The sequence below is a fragment of the Gossypium arboreum genome, chromosome 7 (assembly GCF_025698485.1).
Source record: "Gossypium arboreum isolate Shixiya-1 chromosome 7, ASM2569848v2, whole genome shotgun sequence".
Classification (NCBI taxonomy): domain Eukaryota; kingdom Viridiplantae; phylum Streptophyta; class Magnoliopsida; order Malvales; family Malvaceae; genus Gossypium; species Gossypium arboreum.
The window spans coordinates 101075060-101086420 of NC_069076.1; the positions used below are offsets into that span (position 1 = coordinate 101075060).

General features: G+C 30.9%; 1 long non-coding RNA gene across 1 annotated transcript; it reads left to right on the plus strand.

Annotated features, from left to right (window-relative positions):
• Positions 1-4668: 4668 nt before the first annotated feature.
• On the plus strand, positions 4669-8079 carry LOC128295534 (uncharacterized). Its single transcript, XR_008286037.1, has 3 exons — positions 4669-4884; positions 4989-5098; positions 7702-8079. It is a non-coding gene; the product is annotated as an uncharacterized LOC128295534 (long non-coding RNA).
• The last annotated feature ends 3282 nt before the right edge of the window (positions 8080-11361 follow it).

The following is an 11361-nucleotide window of genomic DNA, read 5'->3' on the forward strand; positions in this document are numbered from 1 at the left end:
TTAGATCGATTTTTATAAATTTTTGAATTTTCTAATAATTTATTTATTTTGAATCGTTCGATTGGTTAGATTAAGAATCGGTGGTTTTACTTGGTTTGATCACCACTGATTTTGAAAACATTGATGAATACTCATATTTATATAATCAAAATATTCATATTTTATACTATAAAATATTTATTATTAATATATTTATAATTTTAATATATATTTATTATCAAAATATTAATATAAATATTTTCAATAATATATTTAGAATATTACTTAAGATTTAAAATTCTTATTTTAAAATTTATTATTTAAATTCAATTGTAAGATATGGTTTATTAATATAATAAATTATATTAATAGTTTATTATATTATTAAATACAAATAATTAAATATATGTTTAATAATATTAAAATTATAATATTTGATATTAATATATTAATATTTAAATATCTTCATATTTTCAAATTTATTATTAATATACAAATATTTGGCTTGATTCAAGATAATTTTATATAAAAATAAAATTATTTATAAATGAATATTTTTCCCAAAATGACTTATGCTTTACAAAAGGCAAGTTAATTTACAGGAAAAATGACTTATTTTTTCATTGATTAAATTGTTTCCCATGAAACACATAAAATAGGAAAAAAAAATTCATAAATCATTTTCCATGAAATAAATACATGTTAAGTTTGTTAATTTTCCTTTTGTTGGCCATTTCTAGTGAAAGTACCACAAAACCCCCTATATTATAATTTGGATTGCACTTTAGCTTATTTATTGAAAAAAATAAGTAAATTGGCTCCTATACGTTAGATGAGTGAGCAAAACAATCCCTCCATTAAAATTTGGTGTTTATATACAAGGTATAATAACAAATTTAATCCTCAACCTTTACAAGTTTATTTAAGTTAGCATCTACTCTTTTATTGGAAGTAAATTAGAAAATTTTGAAACTAATACGGCTAAAGGGCAAAAAGGGCCTTAATAACAAATTTTTTAAAAATCATTTAAGCCCTTTAAAAATTAATAAGGCTAAAGACTAAAAATGCCTTAGTAGCAAATTAAAAAATTAATTAATCCCTTTTATAATTTAAAATTATTAAAAATCATAAAAATTATAAACAAAATTTATAAAAAAAGTTATAAAATTGGAAGAAAAATAAAAATCTTGAAATTAATAAGACTAAAGGGTCAAAAAAGCCTTAGTAACAAATGAAAAAAAAACAATTAAGCCCTTTAAATTTTTAAAAATATTTAAAAAACATAAAATTATAAACAAAATTTATAAAAAAGATATAAAATATTTATTAAAAAATAGTAATACTCGACATTTTTAACAGAATGGTTGTTTTGCTCACTCATCTAATGTACAAGGGCGAATTTACCCATTTTGTAGTATAGGAGCTAAAATGCAATCTAAGATTTAGTATAACGGGTTTTGTAGTTCTTTTACCTCCATTTCTAGTTAATATAAAATAGATATAGTGTAACACCCTAAAAATCTTACGTCACTAATAATAGTATTTCAAAAGATAAATAGTAAATTTTCTCAAAAAGTACTAAGAGTTTATCAATTAAATAATGATAGTAAAGTCACAATTTGATATTGAAAAGAAAGTGTGAATAGTGAAAGCTTAGTAAAGATTAAATTGAAAATTTGAGAAAAATGGACTAAAAGTACAAATTTACTATTTTAGAAAAAGGGGAAATGTAACGTCCCCTAACTCTATACCGTCTCCGAAACAGGGCTACGAGACATTACCAGTCAGTACAGTCCAATTCTGGTCATTAATTAAAATAAATATTCTTAGTTTTAAGATGTTGTCCCTTTAATGGGCCCTCGCAGTCCAATATGAACAGTAAATTCAATTCGGGACTAATTTAGAATCACTACGAAGTTTTAGTAAATTTCAAAATTTATATTATATACCGTTGCCAACCATAATTTACTCATTTCAACAATACTTCTACAACCTAAATGACTCTCATAAAACATCCTAGGTACATGCCATTACCAATACTCAACATACTTTACCTCATTGAATTAGGGATCGGCCTGGGATGCTGATTCAACGGTCTAGCCTTAACTTAACCTGCTCACGAAAACAAACCGTACGCTGAGTATACATTCAGTGGTATTTCTATAATCTGAACACTTAAACAATTATAAAACATATTAATTTATATATATTGAACTATTCAAACTCAATAAGAATTCAAACATTCACTTTCCAACCAATGTTTTGGTCTACTTCAAATTTCAAATCATTTATTATTTTTCAATAGCAATTAATCAATCAAGAATGTTCATTAACACTCGAACAATTATTTATTCAAGAATATCGGTTATTCGGTAACAATCAATTATTCAATAATAACCGATTATTCAAGATCGATCAATTGATCGGTTATCCAAGAATCAATTATTCAAGAAAATCGATATTCAAGAACAATTAAGTTATTCAAGAATGACCATTCATTCAATGACAATCGTTATTCAAGAATGATCAATTATTCAAGAATATTCGATTATTCAAGATATATCACTTATTCGATAATGATCAATTATTCAAGAATAATCAATTATTTTATACCTTTATTTACCCTATTAACATAACTCGGACTCGAGCGGATACATGGATCCAACCAACACACCAAGATCGCGGCACATAGTGCCTCATCGGCCGGCGGAACGATAATATAATATGGCGATGCATTTTACGAGCACCTCATCGAACAAATCCGAACGATAAAGAATGCTTGATAATGATAATAATATCCGACACACAAAGTGCGAATCGTAATAAAGATGTGATAAGATAACGATGAGTCGGCACATAAGTGCTCGATCGATGGCAAGCAAAAACCCGTACTCTTTCATATCCTATGGCATGCCAACTATATCCGACTAGCCCGACTAGTTAATAGGGTATTTAATTCACTTTTAGTTTTCAATTAATTCATATTTTAATTAATTAACTATATTTTTTCAATTCAATATAATTTCATTCACTTTTCACTAATAAATATTCAATTTCACAATAATCACAATTTTTATCAATTTCATCACACTTCCAACTACATATATTTTCCAATATAACAAATATTTATTATTCAATTTCCACATCAATATTCATTTCAATTCAAACATTCACATATATTCATAAATTAATTCAATATAATCATCTCAAAACACCTACTACATATATATATATATATATATATATTAAATAATAAATCCAACAATTTAAGTATTAAGTTCGAATTATAGAAATACAAACCGTAATTTTCGAGCTAACTCCCGTTGACTTTGTCTTGTCCTTTCTTAGTTGAGATTTCCGGTACCACATTGACTAGTAAAGCTTAAGGCTTCAAAAACCCCAATTTTCCTTTTATTTTTCTTTCATTTCTTTCTTTCCCCTGTTTCGTCTCATTCTCTGTTTCTTTTTTTTTTTCTTTTCTTTTGTTTTACTTTATATATATATATATATATATATATATATATATAATAACAACAATAATAATGACTTTATTAAATATCTACTTAATATCAAATATTTATTTTACACTTGGGCACACATATATTATTACATTTGTATTTCATCCCCACCATACACTTGCCATTTTACATTTATTTATCATATAAATATATTATAATATAATTATTTATTTAATAAATATCTTTCACTAAATAATAAATATCCATTTAATATCAAATACATATGTTACAAATGTATGTATTTTTTATTAATACATTTGTACCACATCATTACTGTATACTCGGTCTTTCTTTAATCTATTCATCATATAATATCAATTTAATAATAATAAATACATTAATTATTTACTTAAATAATAAGTAAATACATACGTGTATTACAAATATATGTATAATACTTATTACACATGTATTTTATTTTTGCCATACACTTGGCACTCCTTTGGCTTATTTACTTATTTAGTCCTTTCAATTTCTTTATCCTATAATTAAACTTTCATACTTCATTCAATTTAATCCTTTTATCTAATTATCCTTTATTTAAGCTAATTTGCTTCATTAAACTTTAATTAATCACTTTCTTAACTTCGTAAATATTTTTAATAAATATTTACAAATCTATTTTCAAAACGGAGACTAAAATGTACTTTTTCGATAACTATAAAAATTCGGGTCATTACAGGAAAAATTTAAGAAATATTTTTTATGAATGTGGTATTGATATGAATTGATAGGTGGAGTAGGAAAAACAGTTAAAAGTATAGGGACTAAAGTGTAACTTTACCATTTTGTGAGAAAATAGCTTAATTGCAATTATAACATGAATAAAATAATATCTACATAAGTAACAATTACTTAGGATACATAAATATGCCTGTAAGACCCAAAATTTTCCCGGGCCTACCAAATAATAATAATAATAAAAACAATCAAACCAAACCCCCCCCAAAAAAAGCTAAAAGCCCAATGGCCCAACACCTAAACAATTCTCAGCCAAAAAAGGAAATAAAACCCTAGCCACAGACTGGGCCCGCCACTACTACCGGTATGCGCCACCGCCACTGCAATTATGGAAAAGCAACAGGGCCACGCATACGAGTTCTTGTAGCAAATAGTAAAAATTATTATTATGTTGTAAAAGCCATATCAATATCTTTGGTTAAAAGGGGATGGATGGGATTTTTGAAGAGGAGAATCGATTGTATTTTAGAGGGGGAGATTACATAGAGAGAAAAAAAGGTTTGAAGGATTTTCAGATCAATTTTTCTTTTTGATTTTTTTTTGGGTTCTAGTTTTTTTTTTCTTCTTGATCTTTACTTGCTGCATATTTATAACAAAAAAGAGAACATTACAAAGCAACAAAAATAGGAAAAGCAGTGATTTCAAGGTTTTCGTTTTTTTTTTGTGTTCTTATTCTTTTCTTACCTTATTTCGAATCTACTTGACAAATCTAAAAGAGGAGTTTATTTATTATTTTTGGTGTTGATTTAGTCGACGTTGGCTCCTCCGGCCTGATGGTCGACAGATCCTTGTGGTCTAGCTGAAACCGCGACGGTGGTAGAGGCGTATTATGCGCTGGTGAAGCCTAAGAGTCTGCCAAGGTAAAGAATAAGAGAAAAAATGGGGGGGTTAGGTATAAGTTTCATTGAAAATGGCAGAGTTCAGTGGTTCTGTTTTTTGCTTTTTTAATATTGAAATGGTGGTGTTTAAGGGTGGGGGCCGCGTGTTGATCCATGCCCAGACCCAATTTATGCATTTATATGTCAAATGGGAAATTTCCACAATTAATCCCTCATTTTTGCATCACATTCCAGCAGACCCCATTGGCATCCATGTGTTTTATTTTAATTTTTCTCCAAAGAATTTGTACACCATTTCATTTTAGTCCACTCAAGGTGCGACATTTTGGGACTGGATTATTTCCAATCCTAGTCCCTATACATTTATATACTTTGCACTTTTTATTTTTTAAAAAACTATCTTATTTGTAAATTCTTCCTTTTATTTTAGGTTTAATTTTAATCTAGTCTTTTATTTGTATAATCTGCTATTTTAATGCTTTCATATAACATCTTGTTTAAATATTTATATATATATATTACTTGTTTCAAATTTATTTTCATCTGTTATTATTTTAAACCTCTTACTATTTATTTTAAATTGCTTTATAAATTATTTATTTTATTTGTTCTATGTATCATTTTTATTGTTTTATACATTGATGACTTTAAATTGTTTCATATTATTTATTTTGAATTGCTTTTTGTAATATTTATTTTAAATGTGTTTTACATATATTACTCATCTAAAATTAGCTTGTTATTCATTTTTTTATTTATTTTAATTTACTTTGTACATTATTTGTTTTAAATCGTTTTATACCTCCTTCATTTTAATTTGTTTCATACTAGTTACTTCAAGTTGTTTCATTTATTGTTTTGTTTCATTTCTTTAGCATTAATATTGATGCCAATATAATATGTGTTGTATGGTTTTTGTCATTAGATACTTTGTAGTTCGTTTACTCATATTGTCATTGTGATTTATTGTGGTAGGATTTTATTCGCTAATTATTATGCCACGTTTATACCATCATTTTTCCTCGTTTCATTCAAATCACATCGTGCATTAAAGCTCGAATGCATACATTTAATGTAGATTGTTTTACCTTATTCCAAACAAATCAAATACACATAGTTTAAAATTTCATATTTGCTATTATTTCATAAAAAGAGAATTCTCTAATAAAAGCAATATTTCGTATTCGAAAATTCGGGAAATCGTGCTCTAACTTACTGGGTTTCGATTTTTCTCATTTAACCTAAATAACGGAATACTTTTTTAAATCGCTATGCGAGTCTTGAAAAATGCTTATTCTCGGAGGTACGAAGTGTTGCGCCCTAACTTACCAGGTATGACATTTTGTCACCTCGAAATATGAATTTGTTTTAAAACAAAGGCAATATTCGGTGTTTGAGAATTCGGGAAAATGTACCCTAACTTACTGGGTTTCGATTTTTCTCGTTTACTCTAAATAATCGAATACCCTTCTAACAAATTAAAATACATAAATTTTACATAAAAGGCAAGCTCGCTCTCGAAAATTCAAGATGTCGTGTCCTAACTCATTGGATGTAACATTTCATATTTTGAGACGAGAAAGTCTTTAACACTTGAACTTTTTTTTTTTATATAAAAAGGGGATCGTATTTCAATATCTTTCAAGTTTTCAATCTTCGACACTAAAACACTAATTGATCAACTAGGTACCAATTTTTGGGCGTATCGAGGGTGCTAATCCTTGCTCGTACGTAACCGACTCCCGAACTCATTTTCTGATTTTTGTAGACCAAAATTGTTGTTTAAATAAATCAAGTTATTTATTGAAAACAACCACTTTAACGAGGTGAACCGATCACACCTAGTCAAAAGGATTGGTGGCGACTTCCGTTTTTTGTGTTCATTTTCAAAATCCAAGTCGATTCCCGTTTTCCACAAAAAAATGGTTACGACAGCTTGGTGACTCCACTGGGGAGTTTTATAAGAGAGTCAAGCCACAAGTTGATTAACTTTTGTCTTTTTTCGAAAATTGAGAATTTGGTTTTGATATACGATCTCTTCATTGCGTTTCACCCGTTTTTCGTACTGTTTTCATCATTTTATTCCTATTTTCTTTAATCGTTTTAAGTTTTTATGCATATATCTTCTCGCATTGCATTGCATGACCGTTGTGGTCACACCCTTAAGTGGGAGTGAGAAACTACGCCTTCGTGAGGTTTTCACCTCCGTGTAGGATAGTGGATCACTTTCGGAATACATCCGTACCTATGGTTTCGCGAGATTTTCATATCCGTGTAGCCATAGGGAAATGTATTCCCCTGAATTGAACTCGATTCAAATGAGCCTATAATGGGTGAAGATCGAAGAATCTGCTGGTTCAGGTACCCTTACTCTAGAACCAAACCACATATAAAGAGACCTAGGAGCCCACACTAGGTAGAGCCACTCCGAATCCCTAGTGGTCACCCGAATTGCTTTATTTGTTATTTATTTATCCTGCACTAACGTGTTTTATTTTTGTTTTGTTTATAATTGTATTACATTACATCATCCTAGGAAGGAGGTGTTGATTCATATTTGATTGCTAAATAGAACAGTTTGTCATAAGAAAACGAATTTTTTGATAAAGTGGATTATAATACAGTTGTCTAAATATGGTCCAAGTGAACACATGAAAGAAGACTGATAGCCCATGAAGAAATACAAGACTTTGCTTCATTGCCTAAAGACAGAAACTGACAAAGATTACTCGAGAGCCGTCACATCTTGACCTTCTTAAAGGAGCTGACAAGTATCACAGTAATAAGTGAGCAATGAGTCGCAGCCTGGATCGAGCAAAAAAGGAGTTAATATAGACATCTTTTGGAGAATTCGTCAGACTCGACCATAAGATCCGGATATGAAGAGGAAGATAGATGTCTTCACTTGGAATACAAGAGAAAAGCCGTATATGTAGTCCGTTTTATGTAAAGGGATTTGCTTTCTAGAAAAGTTGTTCTAATGAAATTAAATTTAGAATCAATGCCTTCCTTTTTTTTTTTTGCGTTCATGCATTTGCATTACATTACATCAAAGAAAAGAATGTGTTGATTCGAAATTCGATTCCTAAATAGAATAGTTTGTCATAAGGAAATGAATTTCTTGATAAAGTGGATTATAGTGTGGTCGTCTGAATATAGTCCAAATAAACACGACGAGAGAAAGCTGATGTCCACGGAGGAATGCATGATGTAATTACCGGAGATTCAAGCCAAAAAAAGTTATCCAAGAGCATGACGAGAGAAAGCCAGAAGTCTACGAAGGAATACATGACTTGATTTAATTGTCGACGAAGATTATCCAAGAGCTGGCACTTTTTGATGAGTATCATGGAGATAAGCGAGCAAGAGATCGAGGCTCAGATTAAGCAGCAAGGAACTAGCAAAGGCATCTCTTGGAGAATTTACAAGATTCGACCATGAAGAAAAGATCAGCGTTTACTTGGACTATGAAGGGCAATACCGCATATGTAATCTATTTTCATGTAAAGAAATATGTTTTCTAGAAAAGTTATTCTAATGGAATTGAATTCAAGATCAACGTCTTCCTTTCTTTTGCATTCATTTGCATTACATTGCAACATTTGCATTAAACTTTCACTAAAGAACCCTGATTAAACAAAATTATTTGATTAATCTGGAAACCAACGAGAATCGAACAACCGAACACGCCTACTATACCCGCCAGTAAAACCAAAGTAATGGATCGAGATTAGAGAGAATAGAACAAATGCAAAGGAAATGCAAGAGCAATTACAAGCACAGATGCAAGAACAATGGCTAAGATACAACAAGATATGAAGGAAAAATGGAAGAATCCCAAAATAATCGATAGGCCGGTTAGGCGCGATTCTTTGGCTAGAAAACGCGAGAAAGGGAAGAGCACCATGGGGAACGATAATGAAGACCCTATCTATCCTCTAGACTTTGCTCCGATAAACACCCTACCACAACCGAAGGTGTAGCCACGAACGGTATCCATCACTATTAAGCCACAGCAATACCAGGCTAATACCTCGACACCAATAAACATTCCTATAGGATCAGGCTCTAATCCCGGGGATAATCCAACTAATCCATTTGTCCCGGACCTTGATGGAATAGCAGAAATGGAGAAAGGAAAAGTAGACATGGCAAAACAATTCGATGATTGGTGCAAATGGCTTGAGGAAAAATTTAAAGCAATGGAGACTGCTGATTACCGTGGCGGGATTGATGCTAAGGACTTAAGCTTGGTCTCAGATCTAGTGCTCCCACCAAAATTTAAAACCCCGGAGTTCGAAAAGTATAATGGGACGAGCTGCCCTGAAGCTCATATTACGATGTTCTGCCGAAAGATGACAGGGTATGTCAACAACGACCAGCTGTTGATCCACTGTTTCCAAGATAGTCTGATCGGATCTGCAGCCAAGTGGTATAACCAGCTCAGCCGCGCCCAAATTGGTTCATGGAAGGACTTGGCTCAAGCTTTCATGAAACAATACGGTCACGTGACAGACATAGCACCCGACAGAATTACTCTACAAAACATGGAAAAGAAGCCGAGTGAGAGCTTCAGGCAGTATGCACAACGGTGGAGGGAAATAGCGATGCAAGTCCAGCCACCTCTTTTGGAGAAGGAAACGACCATGCTCTTCATTAATACTTTGAAGGCCCCATTCATCACCCATATGATTGGGAATACTACCAAAAGTTTTTCTGATATGGTAAGGGCAGGCGAGATGATTGAGAATGACATAAGAGGTGGCAAGATTGAAGTTGGAGAAACTATCAAGAGGTCAGTTCCAAAGAAAAGGGAGAATGAAGTGAACAGTACGAGCTCATACAATAGAGATCACTCAAGGTCAATAACTGTCAATCAACCAAAGGTAACTACGAGGGGGCAACAAAGTTCAACAAAGCAGGAATCAGTGTAAGGCAAAATTTTGAAAAGCTTCAATTTACGCCAATCCTAATGTCATATAAGGAGTTATATCAAAGTTTATTTGATTCACACGTGGTGTCCCCATATTATATAAAGCCGTTGCAACCTCCGTTCCCAAAATGGTATAATGAAAATGCTCAATGCGAGTACCACGCAGGAATAACGGGGCACTCAATCGAAAACTGTACTACATTTAAAAAGTTGGTTGAAAGGTTCATTGAAATGGGATTTGTAAAGTTTGACGATTCCTCAGAACCAAATCGCTCTGACAATGCAGTAGATACGATTTGAAAGTGGTGGCAAGAGAGTTGCAATGCCTTGAACAAGTCAAAAGCTTGGAAGGAATATCAGGGAATCTGAATGACATATCCAAAGAGGAAACTGAAGAATAATAGTTTCAAACCCTTGCGTACTTGGGGATGTTTTGAACAATGGGACTGTAGAAGAAATCCCTGTATTTTTAGAGCTAATCTAGAGTAATATTCGGAACACGCTTGTTGCTTTAAGCCTAGAAGCAATAAAAATCCTTTTGTTAAATAGGCTTGTGTCCTAAGTCTTTATTTCAATAAAATGCATCTTTTTTGTGTAATACCCTGAAAATCTTTACAGTAATACATTATCCTTGATATAATAAAATAAGGAAATAAAGTGATAAAAAGGGAAGTTTTGAGTTATGGCAACATTGGGAAGTAAATTATGATATCTTGATTTAGGAAAGGACTAAATTGTAAAAGTTAGAAAAGTTTTGTTGCCTAAGAGTAAATACTCAAGACTTAAAGGGTTAAAGTGTAAATATGAAAAGTTGAAGGACCAATAGTGTAAATATTTTAAGGGTAGAATGATCTAGAAACTAAGGAAAATGGATGAATTAGGACCAAATTGAATAAGTGAAGAACTATGAGGGACTAAATTGCAATTTTACCAAATTAAATGATGACTCAAGGATGGAATTCTAAAAGATCATGAAGGGCAAAATGGTCAATTAGTAAGAGAGAGAATTCTAGAATGTAATGATTATGTTAATGATATTTTAAATTAATTAATTAGATAAATATTATTTTATTAATATTTTATGAGATATTTAATATTATTTTATTATTATTTATTTAGTATATAAGGAAAGAAAGATGAAGAATTTTCATCATCTTTCCTTTCCATGCAAACTAACGTGAGAGAAAGAGAGGAAGAAAGAAAGTTTTACTTTCTTTACAATTTGGTCCTTTTACCAAAAATTCACCATTTTCACCCAAAAATCAAATGAATTTCCATAGCTACCAAGAGAGAAAATGTTAAGGAGAACATGGGGAGTTAGAATATCAAGTTGGATTCAAGAAATAGAAGC